General features: G+C 44.4%; 1 protein-coding gene across 6 annotated transcripts in view; it reads left to right on the top strand.

Moving 5' to 3' along the window:
- Positions 1-10243, top strand: part of LOC144113170 (uncharacterized) — a 71738-nt gene extending 61495 nt beyond the window's left edge. For 4 of the 6 annotated variants that reach the window (XM_077646101.1, XM_077646102.1, XM_077646097.1 and 1 more), the window contains exons 9-10: positions 281-469; positions 6906-10243. The gene's annotated coding sequence lies outside the window, so the exon portion shown is untranslated. The remainder of the gene's footprint in view (positions 1-280; positions 470-6905) is intronic. The other 2 variants (XM_077646099.1, XM_077646098.1) reach the window with 2 other exon arrangements.
- Positions 10244-11444: the final 1201 nt, after the last annotated feature.

An 11444-nucleotide genomic window follows, 5' to 3' on the forward strand; every position in this document is an offset into this window, starting at 1 on the left:
GGAAAAAGCTGTGTCCAGCACTGGATACAGTTACTTCTCCATAAACAGTCTGGATCGCACATATTGGGCCATTTTGCACCATCGTTAAAATTACACAATTTGAATAGATGGTTCTCAAACTACGGCGGACATTGCGACACGTGAATTTGGACTTCCGGGTCGTTTCTGCGGTTTCGTATATATGGGCATTGCTTGCAGACGTGCGGTTTTGACCTTTCTTTCCTTAATACCAACGCTCACATCGCTGAAAAAGGGTGTTGTGCGCTTCCTCAAACTGCAGAAACTTCACTGCAACGGAATGCAACATGTTCCAAGTGCCGTCAAGTAGTGAACGTCGAAAACAGTACGTCGCTGCGATCCGCTGGCAGACTGCTTGCTACAAGCTCCACGGACAACCCTTGGCTTTGCTTCGAGCATTTTGTTGGTGGTAAACGTTTCAGAGCTTTCTGGAAGTTCGGAAATTGGTTAGGTAGGCTGTTTTCTCTCCTTGAGAGCACCAATTTCTGTCTCGGACAACTTCGGCCACAGCTGGTCTCGCATGACGGCGGCAGAACCGCGCGGTCGTAGGTGTGCAGATATATGCTATTCGGACTCCGTCACTACAGCTTGACAAGTTGTTAAAGGACAGATCGATTTATTCCTCAAAAATTTGTGCTGCATGTAAGTTGCTGGAATTCAAAGCTAACATTTCAGGCCTATGCGATCACAACCGTCGGCTGTCGAAACGGCGACACCGGCCACGGCGTGGTCCCGTTGCCTGACATTACTGGTCGCAGTATATGTTTACGAGCACTTTTAGGATTTATTAATTGTTATATGAGAATGTATTTGCTAACTTCATGCCCAAAGTGAAAGACATGATTTCACCAGCAGACCAGTCGACATGTGCACGCAGCAGGTGTGGAAAAATTAAAAGCAAGCTGTTACGTTAAAGTTCCACGTTTGCGTAGACCCGTGTGTTGCAGTTATGTTTCTTCATTCCTGTGTGCGGAGAGGGAGGTTGACAGACAAGGTGATCACATTAAAAAGTGATAAGAATTATTCACCACCATTCTTTTCATACTCTGAGGCAATGAGTTGTGAGGTGCTTCACTTCAGGATAACCGAACTTTAAAAAATATAGCAGCCAACATAGTCTAGCTGTTTATCACCTATCACCTTTCATTGTACAGCACATAGGAGAATTGGCATCTGAGACAAATGTTGTAATACTGAACTGTTGCTGCGTAACAAAGCATCATTTGAAAACTGTCTAGGTGCTGAACATGCATGTGAAGTAGACAAATGTCTGCGTCTCCAGCTTACGTGTGATGCATTGCATGCTTGCATGTGGGAAATTTGTACTGAATGGGTGGCTTATTGAGAGTGATGTTGGCGATTTCATGAAGTGCAGAATGCTGCAAGGACGGCAGAGGCTGGTCTGGTGGTCGGCTGGGTCAATTATCCATAAGAGTAATAAATATGCTATAAAACGGCTAGTTTTATAAGGCCAAGGAACACAGTGTGTTCACAGAAATTCCAGATTTTTTTTGGCATCACCAGTGTCATAGGGATGGTTTATCAAAGTCAGTTGACATACAAGCTATCACGCAGTGCTCATGCCAAAACTAAAGTTGGGTGGGAATACCTTTTGTTCAACATTGCAGAAGACTTGGTCGAAGAAACTTGTAGAAAATGCTGAAAACAACTTGGATCAAGCTTCTGTGTGTGCTGGAAAAGCCGAAGCATGATTTTTTTACGCTCTACCATGCTATTTATTATAATTTACTATTTGTCGCTCAGATCTCCTGCATTAAACTCATTTATTACATGCTGTGCTGTATAAAATGTGCCTGCAAGAGTTTTTGCAAGACAAAGGTTATATCAGATGTTATTACCCACATGACAAGAAGAGTTTCCAATTAACAGCCGGTAAACTTTCTCATTTTGCAGTTAAACAGGAAAGCTGCCTATGTGAAGAGTTAGTTCTGCTTTTGGCTGCGGTGTGCTTTCTGTTTTGTCTTTGTGCCTGACTTGGTATATGTTGTGGAGCCTGTAGCGAAGCCGTGCAGCAGGGTTTGATGCTTTCCTTTGGCTTGAGGTTTTCATTAAAAAAAAAACACACAAGGCAAGCTAATCTTCTGCGTAGCTGCTTGTGTTATTCCTTGCCTACCTTACCTTGAACACATTGCATACAATACATAAGTTTTATATTTCCACATTTCTGTACATATGCATCAACAGCTGAGGTGCCTGCCATTGGGGACATCTACATATCCGTACATTGGCTGGTGGTTATTCTTCGACTAGGCACTGAGCACTAAGTTCACGACAGCAAAATGGCTATAGGCTCTCCTCTGCCCTGATGGGAAGCCACATTGATTTACTTGCTGAAGCTAGTGAAAATTAGAGGTGCTATAAAACAAAGCATTTATTTTAGTACTTCTTTTTCATCTACATAATGCAGCAACCAGCATTAGGAAATCAAGCACAGGAATTTTGAACATTAAGAGCTGCAAGTTATATGCAAATGGCATGTAATGTCCCGCACCAACATGTAGGCTGTGAAATGCATTGCAGTGTGTAACTATGCCTGGTTAATTTTGTGTGTGAGTGAGGTTCTTGTGCACGTACCAAAGCCTCAGTAAATGGGTGCACCTCTCTCAGTGCTGGAATAGCTGCTATGTCGCTTGCCTATCCATGCCCTTGATGCACATTAGTTGAGGTTTTCAGCCACAAGGTATCGGCGCATTCTCAGTGCAATTCGTACTGGCAGATAGAACACAGTATTGCTGAAAATGCAACACATTTGTCATGCAGTTGCATTTTTGCATTAAAGACGAACTGAAATTCGATTAGTTGAGACAGTTGTTATGCATGCCAGCTAGTGCAGTAATTAGGTGCTCTATAAGCCATGGCAAATATTCGACAAAACCAGTTGAGCTGACAAGAACTTTAATCGACAGCAAAACAGATTGTGCACCTTTGCTAAGGTTGTGAAGCATTGTTAAGTACAGACTTTTGGGAAGAGCTCAACAGGCTGCATGTGCCAATTTTATCGCAGCAAATAAAACGCAGGCTACCTTGCTTGCAGGCAACGACAGCTCCGGTGCTACCGCGTGGCAAGAAACCCTCCGACGCAGTGCACGTGAAAGCTTTGTAAAGGCTATAAAATCACAAAATATTGTAAATTGTATGGTGTTACGTCTAGAAGCAATACATGGGAAATGAAAGACGCCGTAGTGCAAGGCTCCGGATTAGTTTAGAGGGGTTCTATCTCACAGCACACCGCGGGCACCTTTCGCACTTCCCCTCAGGAACGCGGCCGCCGCGTCCCGGATTTAACCCGGGTCCTCCAATTCGGTAGCCGACTGTCCTAACCACTAGGCCACTGCAGCTGGGGTAGAAAAAGCACCGCAAGTACTCCGAGGATTTGCATGGTGCAAACTCTTCGCCGTCGTAGTTACTCTGATACAATGTGCGCAGCAGTGTGCTCGTAGTATGTAATGCTAGGCTACGGTTGCTGGTAGTCCATGTATTCAGCGCCTGGTAGTGTGAAACTTCCCGGAAATATGTACCCTAACATATATTAGAGACCAGTGTAGCAGCCGCATGATAATAGTAACAACAGGACTTTTTAGCGAGTGAATGAAGCGTCTTATATTTCTGCGTGAACAGACGGCGCACGCTGAAACGTTCGCACTTGCACCGCTTTTTTGCCATTAATTCAAATACGGAACGTCTAGCGCGGCCATAATAATGTACATACAGCATCCTGACCTTTTTACGGCTTCATTTGTGCGTATTGACGCATGAAGAGCCGAGTACAAGCTTGTCAGTTCTGCATTTCAAGCAAAGCGCTGTACACACGCATCTCGCCAAACGACCCTGAAGTCGGAGTGCCCAGCATGCCTTGCGGCCCATTCAGATTGGGCACCAACTATAGGCGTGGTAAAGAAAGGTAGATAAAGAAGCTAAGGAAAGGGTTCAGCTTAAGTTCCTGACAGCGCAGCGAGCTATGGAAAGAAAAGTGATAGCCGTAACATTAAGAGATGGAAAGAGGGCAGGGTGGTTCAGGGATTAAACACTGGGACCAGGGCCTTGTCAAGCTGTCTTTCACAGCTTTTAGTCCTGGCCCCTTTCTTTTCGACGAAAAGAAAACTAAACTTGACTTGATTTGGTTAATGACATCCTAGCCAATATCAAGAGCAAGATATGGGTTCGGGAAAGGCATGTAATGTGAAGGCAAGATAACTGCTGGTCCTTAAAGGGCCACAGAAAGGGGTGTTTGAGCTCGGCTTCAAAATGCTTGCACTATGTAGAGTACAGGCCACTGAGAATCCATGCCGCATACGAGACGTCAGAAGCAACGGGGAATTTACAATACATTTTTAAAAATTCCCTCTTTTGCACCTTACCGCGACGCGCGTTGATGGGCTTTCGTGCGAAAACCTGGCAGACGACGTCACGTCGTGCAGATGAGGTCAGCAGCCGGGGGTTATCGTTGGTTCAAAGCGCCAAATTCGTTCAGCCGTCACGCCCTACCTCGGCCGCGGCCACTCAGCACGCGCCGCAACCGGCGAAGGTAGGGAGGGGATCGAGTGAGTGGGGCTGACGGAGGAGCGCCGCCGTTTTGCCGCGCGAGAGGAGAGGGAAAGGCGCGAAGACGTGGAAGTTCAAATTTTGTCTGCATATAACTCAGCTTCCACAAAACGCATTAAAATAATTCTTGCTGAGGGATAATTATGAACCATCGTCTTTTAACATCCCAGACGCATCGCACCTTTATTGAGACCCCCTTTCTGGGTCCCTTTAAGGCTAACAGACTGGATTCCAAGGGAAGGGAAGCGTAGCAGAGGGCGACAGAAAGTTACGTAGGCAGGTGAGATTAAGAAGTTTGGGGGGATACGGTGGCCGCAGCTGGTAAAGAGTAGAGTTAATTAGAGAGACATGGGAGAGGCATTTGCCATGCAGTGGGTGTAGTCGGGCTGATGATATAACGAAAGATTAGAGGAACGCTGATGAAAAGTTGAAGTTGACGTGTATCGATAGGTTACAGTGTTCCAGTGATGCAAAAGGCTACTTTCACTGAGAACGGAGCTTGTATGAGCTAGAAAATTAAATCCAAGTATTGTTGCTGCCAGCCGTTCTTTTACATTGCACCACCAATCACTCAAAACAACGATCACGCATTCCCCTTCATTATTTATTGTTCATAAATTCATAATTCATTATTCGTAAGTTTCAATCAAGTGACAGAAACAGAATATTCTATTTTTATATGCGACTATTTTGACAATGAGTATCTTTTGTGGCATTTTTTTTTTACTGAGAACCAAAATTGGATGGAGTTATCCTGGGTGTCCCTCTATGACTATCTGTTTTGTGTCCATACATCTTTGCATGGCTGACTTGAATATGGTGGCCTGTCTTCTGCATTGCTCTTGCTGCCAGTCTTAAAACATGCCATACATCACCTCACTGCATGTTTATTAGACAGGTATTTGTCACAACCAGTAATAAAGCATGTCATCAAAAGGTGGGCTCTAGATGAATCTGACTCGCTAAATTTAAACCGCCAGTTTATTCCAACTGGTGCTTAGTTCCTGCCAACATCAAGTAATATTTAAAACTGCCATCATTAATTTGAACACATCGTCTTTTTTATGTTTGAATTACGGAGAGTTCACTGTGTGTAGAAGATGCAAATCCGCAGGTATTCATTAGTACATAGAATTTGCTTTCTTTGTTTAATGCCTATCTTGAAGTTTTTCAGCGTAGTTTGCCAGCTTGGCAGTTGTTGTGGTGCTTTCACTATTCCTTTTTTTTTTCTCCTCTGTAACTAGGCATTTGCACAAAGTATTAACTCCCATTTGGTCTGCACAGGCTAAGCACACGCTACAACAGCACTGCCTTCTGGGAACTGCTTTGCTTATTGCGGGAGTACTTCTGGACTAAGAATGCTCCTAAGCAGGCTTTCATGTGTTTATCATTTCGTTGTTGGTACTTGCAAGCCTGTTCAGGAGCGCCGAGCATCTGCAGCATACTGTTTGCAACCACTTGGTTATTAAAAAAGGAAGAAAAGGTGTTTTCTTTTCAGGGGAAATAAAAATGGTAGTGGACGATTTAGCATGGTTAGGTCAAGGGTGAATTAGGTGGGCTAGCACTTTGGTTTTCACTTCTGTTTCGGTTCGAGTCCCTATTTTCAAGGTCCTCTACTTTGCATTAATAAATCGCAAGAAGTCCTCGTACTACTCCTTGCACAGTGGTGCAGCGGTTAAGTGATGCACCATTGCCCTGGGATAGCAGGTGCTGTCACTGGTGGGGCTTGTGAGACCCAAATTGATCTCTCGCAACCAGCCATTAATTGAACTGCCACGGTGGGCAGGTTGTGATGACATCACAAGGTCACGTGATCTAGGGGTGTCACCTGGGTTTGTTGAAGGTCAAGCAAGCTTCAGACTAAGATCACCGAAATTGCGGAGTGTGGGCTTAAGTGCTAATGCACTTTGCATAATTAGCCGTACTGCCTGCCCGCTATGGCAGGTGAGCCACCTGCCAGAGGCTTCAGACAGACAATGGCAAAATATGTGAGTGCGGGCCTAAGTTCCAGTGCACTACAGTATTGTAGCACTGCGTAGGCTAGTAGGTGTACCAGCATTATGCGAGTGACAGCAAATCTTCATAGATGATTTCACCTTTGGACAAAAAATGGGCAGCCACTGACCAAGCAATCATGCTCATATGTATTGGTTTGTATTGAGCAGTTTTGCCCATAGCAGTTTTACATGTTCCTATTTACTTTTTTCTTAGTCCTTACGTTTCGCATTGCACAGTATTGTGGATCTTGTTGTGTTTCTCAAGTCTTCTGTGTCATTGTAGGGTCTCAAAATGAGCTGTTTTTTTTCTTTCTTTCTTAAAACTAGTACCTGGATGCCATGCCAAAAAGGCTCACAACATCTGGTAACACCGTAATCGTGTCGTGTGAAGACGACGCTAAAGCCTGTGCACATGCAAAGAACAACATGGTGCCGATAGTCTCTGCAGAGTTTGTGCTGTCGGGACTGCTGCAGTACAAGGTCAATATCGACACCCACCACTTGGATTAATACAGAGACGTGAGGGCATGAGCAAGGAAGGCACAGTGAACTACTGTTTAATCATACATCACAGGCTGTGAAGTATGGAGCCTCATTTTGTATTACTGCATACTTTAAAAAGCATTTAGCATTGATATTTCTTGCATATGTGTACAGACAAGCATATGTGTGCATTTATATTGTTTTAATGGAAAGCCTGTCATGTTTGTAATGTCATAGCTGTGGATTGTGAAGTGGTCCCACCTGTCTTTTTTCACCTCCACTTTTTTCTTGTTTATTTTTCCTAAAGGTCTTTATCCCTGGACTTGATTTTACCTGCTTTGCACCCAATAAACTTTTTTTTGAAAAACATTTAAATTTTGTGATACTTTCGTGTGCCAAAAACATGTCGCACCGCAAGCCGAATTTTAGGCCCACCTTGACCCCCCAAACGAAGCAAATTCCGTTTAGGCTTGAGGGGGTGCCACTCGACAATGGGTAGACGTACATCGTAATCTCTCTGATAGATGACACTAGGCACGCTAGGCGGCATGCGTGCATGCGTAGCCGAGCATGGTGGCAATCCACCTGGTTTCAAAGGGCATCACATTCCGTTTCTCGCGACGAGCGGTGCGTTCTTTTTTGCTTTCTTCATCTAGTAAACCAAACAGCTAACACTCGCTACTTCAACGTTTTCCAGACGGTGGCGGCTTTTTTTTTTTGTTTGACGAAAGTGGAGAGGAATTTCCTTGTTAGACGTATTACTGTGAGGTGCTGGTCAACACATTGTCTGTACTTTTCTGTAGCTAGGCTTTTAATTAGAGATATGTGTGCGCCTACTGTTAAGTGATCTGTGGTATGAAGTGAAAAGTGATCCGTGGTATGAAGCTAGCATACCATGGCTCTGTCACATCAATAATTATTCGCACAAAAAAAAAATTAGCAGTGGCTTAGCTCGGCTACGCCAGGATATATGTAGCGTGAGCTACACTGAGCCGCTGAGCATCAATTGCCGCTGAGCGCCGATTTCGCTCTCCTTCTGCATGGCTATACCGCACTGGCAAACGCCGCGCTATATGTATACCCCCACTGATACCTCTGCGCATGCGCACAAAATGAGAGGCGCTATCAAGCGGCTCCGGCGCAGCGTCAGACTTGGCTACTGCGCAACGGAGGCGCACAGCTGGGCACGAGCCGGCGCCATGGAGTGCGTCTGCCGCGGCTATTCCTCTGGAATGCGCAGACCGGCGAGGCACGCACTGCGGCGGCGCTTGTATCCAAAGGCCCAAAGCTGCAGCAGCGAAAGTTCCGGTTACGTTACTAAACACAAAAACACAAGCAAAACAAAACGATTACGCCGCTTATGTTTGTTAGTTTGTTTTTAAAAGCTTAAAATGCTTGGGCGCCGCATAACCTCCTACCCTTAGGAGTGTAATTCAATAGCACAAAAGCCCTCCCGCACAAGAACTCCTCCTCTTTCATAGGTTCATAAATTGTGAGGAGTCCTCATACCACTCTTGGCGCAGTGTTTAAGCCATGCACCAGTAGGCAGGTGGCTGTTTCAAACGGAGCCACTGATGGGGCTTGCGAGACACAGGTTGCTCTTCCCGAGCTCCCGCAAGGCTGTTTTTGGCGAGTAGTTATTTGAGGGGCTGTCTTATCTCTCACCCAAATGAGCTGATGCGCAGTTCCATGGTGAGCAGGTGGGAATTGCATTGAAATTATTTGAATTAATTTCACTGCCACCTGCTTTTTCATGACATGGACAGACAGAAGCCCAGTTTTTTGAGAATAGGACCTCTAATGCTGTCACATTAAAAAGGAATTATACATTCCTTTTGCTAAGCTCCCATGTGCAGTCGCGTAGTGAGCCACACAGCACAAGCATGACCACACAGTTGAAAGCGTCGATGCCTCACACCTTTAGCATTTGGGCAGTAAAGTGAAATCACTGTTTATTAGGTTCTTTGCTGAGGGACTGCCACCATTCGGAACCTGTACACCTCTGTGAGAGCAGACTGGCTTTTGAGGAAACTGCACACTCGGGGCAACTTCCTAGTAGTCATTTAAACCTGACTAAGAGTATCGTGCATATTATCTGTGCTGCAACAAAAACATGGCACGATTGTGTCTGCTGAAAAGGTTGCAAGAGAAACTTCCTGGGCTTGCAATTAAAAAAATCAGCTGGTTTCAGCCTGACAGATTCCCTCTCATGAAGAGCCAGCTCCCACATGAATTAAGATAGCCTCGTAAGACCTGAGCAAAAGTTCTGTTTGTTAGCATTAATCGAAATATAATTTCCATGGTCTAGGCATTCCCATGAATGCACACAAGAAAATTTCCAGGCATAGGGCTAGCAGTTATCACTCCATGGGTCCCTGTGTATTGATAAACCTACAATATTGCCTAATGACACAGATTTAGTTACTTTACATTTAGTTAAGTTACATTTCACCTCCATCGAAATGCAACAGCCGAAACCAGGATCGAACCTGCGCCTCTCGGGTCAGCAGCCAAGCACCATAACCACCGAGCCACCGTAGCGGCGGCTGCGTTTCTGATTAATTATGATCAATTATCTTTTCATTCGTATACCAAAACCATATATGTATTTAACTTTGAACTACTTTATGTAGAGTAAAAGGTTGTCAACTTCAATAATTTACCTTACGTGCTGATTAGCACATTGTAAGGTGCACAGACATATAATTGAATTGTGTGCTTTCAGGATGTCTGTAAGCTTTCTCTTCATTAGGAAGTAAAAAGGAAACAATGTAACTTCTGAGCTTCTAAGTGAACTGTGAGCACATCGCTTAGTGCTGGGACAAATAAAGCATTCATGAATTAGTTTTAGTTAACTGGCAATGAAAAAAATTCGTACATCAACTTGAATCCATCTCTAGAACATCATTTCTGTTTACACTTGGAACAGTGCTGTTGTGATACCAAGCATGAACACTGCTTATGAACGAAGTACGAATGAGCATAAAAAGGATGCTTGAAAGTTAATGCTGACTGTATATTTCTGCAGAACTGACACACGGGCTAGTTGGTCTTCATCATCAGATGGGTCACATCCGGTACCAGGACTGTCGTCTCCCATTTATCTCTATTTACAATGCCTTGCCCTGTGTCAGCTGTGGCTTCTTAAGGCCAGCAAGTTTCCAAAGGCCTGTGACGGTCTGCAACCCATGCTTTGCTGCTGTCTTTCTGGTTCTTACCCTGCCTTTGAATGTGGGCGTGCAGCTAATAAAGTTTTGTTGTTCTGCTGTCTCTTAACATTTGTGCTATCATTTTTCTTTAATAGGTGACTGTGCTATCCTTAAATTGGGGGTTGGTGCAGGAGTTAACAAGAACACTACATGGCACAGGCAAAGGCTAGAAATAAGTATTCTCTGAAATAAGCATACATGCGTGGAGCAGTGTTACTTTTTTCGTATCAACTGAAAATAAGCATCAAATGCAAGCCACTGTTAAGCACATGAATCATATCTTTTTTTTTAGAAAGTTAAAGCAAATGACAGCAACGTAATAAAAAAAAAATTATTCCAGCACGTGAATAGTACATGAGTTCGCTGCATCACCCAAACTGCAACATCTCGACAGGGTATAGTGCCTGGCCATCAGTACAAGTAGTGTAACACAAATCAGTTGCATGAAAGATGCACAAATCATACCACAAACATGCAGATAGGTTTTCAGTGAACTTTTGCAGTATGCAGAGAAAACCCAGTGATGTGCTGCATCCGCATTTGTGGATGGGACTTGAGCAGCATCAGAACATTGTGTACGGAATGCAGTTCCTACAAACACAGACAAAATAAAATGGGCTGGAATCTGGATGGTCATGTAAAACATATTAAGCCAGGCATGCAAAATGAGCACTGATAATCACTTTCAAAATTGACGCCTCCGTGTTGTACAGTAGCCCTGGTATAACTTCGGTAAGTTTGTCTTGGTTTGCTTGTCTTGCAAATGTTAAAGCATCAGAATGTATAAAATGTGCTCATTCTGTTACATAGCGATTTAATATGGCAGGAAAAAAACTATATAATTCAGGCCTTTAAAACTGCTCTGACCCTCAATTTGCACATACGAGGTCGTAGCGTGGTATAGTGGCCCAGCCGCCAAAGATGACGACATGCCCCAGCACACCTGCCAAGCGTGAACAGATACGATTTTTCGTGGCTGCACAGTGGAATGGCAGCAGCATGCTGTCCCACTCGCATCTGACTGAGCGGGTCCTGTCAAATATATTTTGTGGAGACTCGACAAGGACTTGTGTCGGTATTTCTCCACAAATTTGGTGACTGCGGACTTCGCTTCTTCGCACTGTGCTCGTGACCTGCGCTTGCCTCAACCGCTTAGCTAGACCTATCATTCGCT

This window comes from Amblyomma americanum, chromosome 1, assembly GCF_052857255.1.
Source record: "Amblyomma americanum isolate KBUSLIRL-KWMA chromosome 1, ASM5285725v1, whole genome shotgun sequence".
In the NCBI taxonomy this organism is placed as follows: domain Eukaryota; kingdom Metazoa; phylum Arthropoda; class Arachnida; order Ixodida; family Ixodidae; genus Amblyomma; species Amblyomma americanum.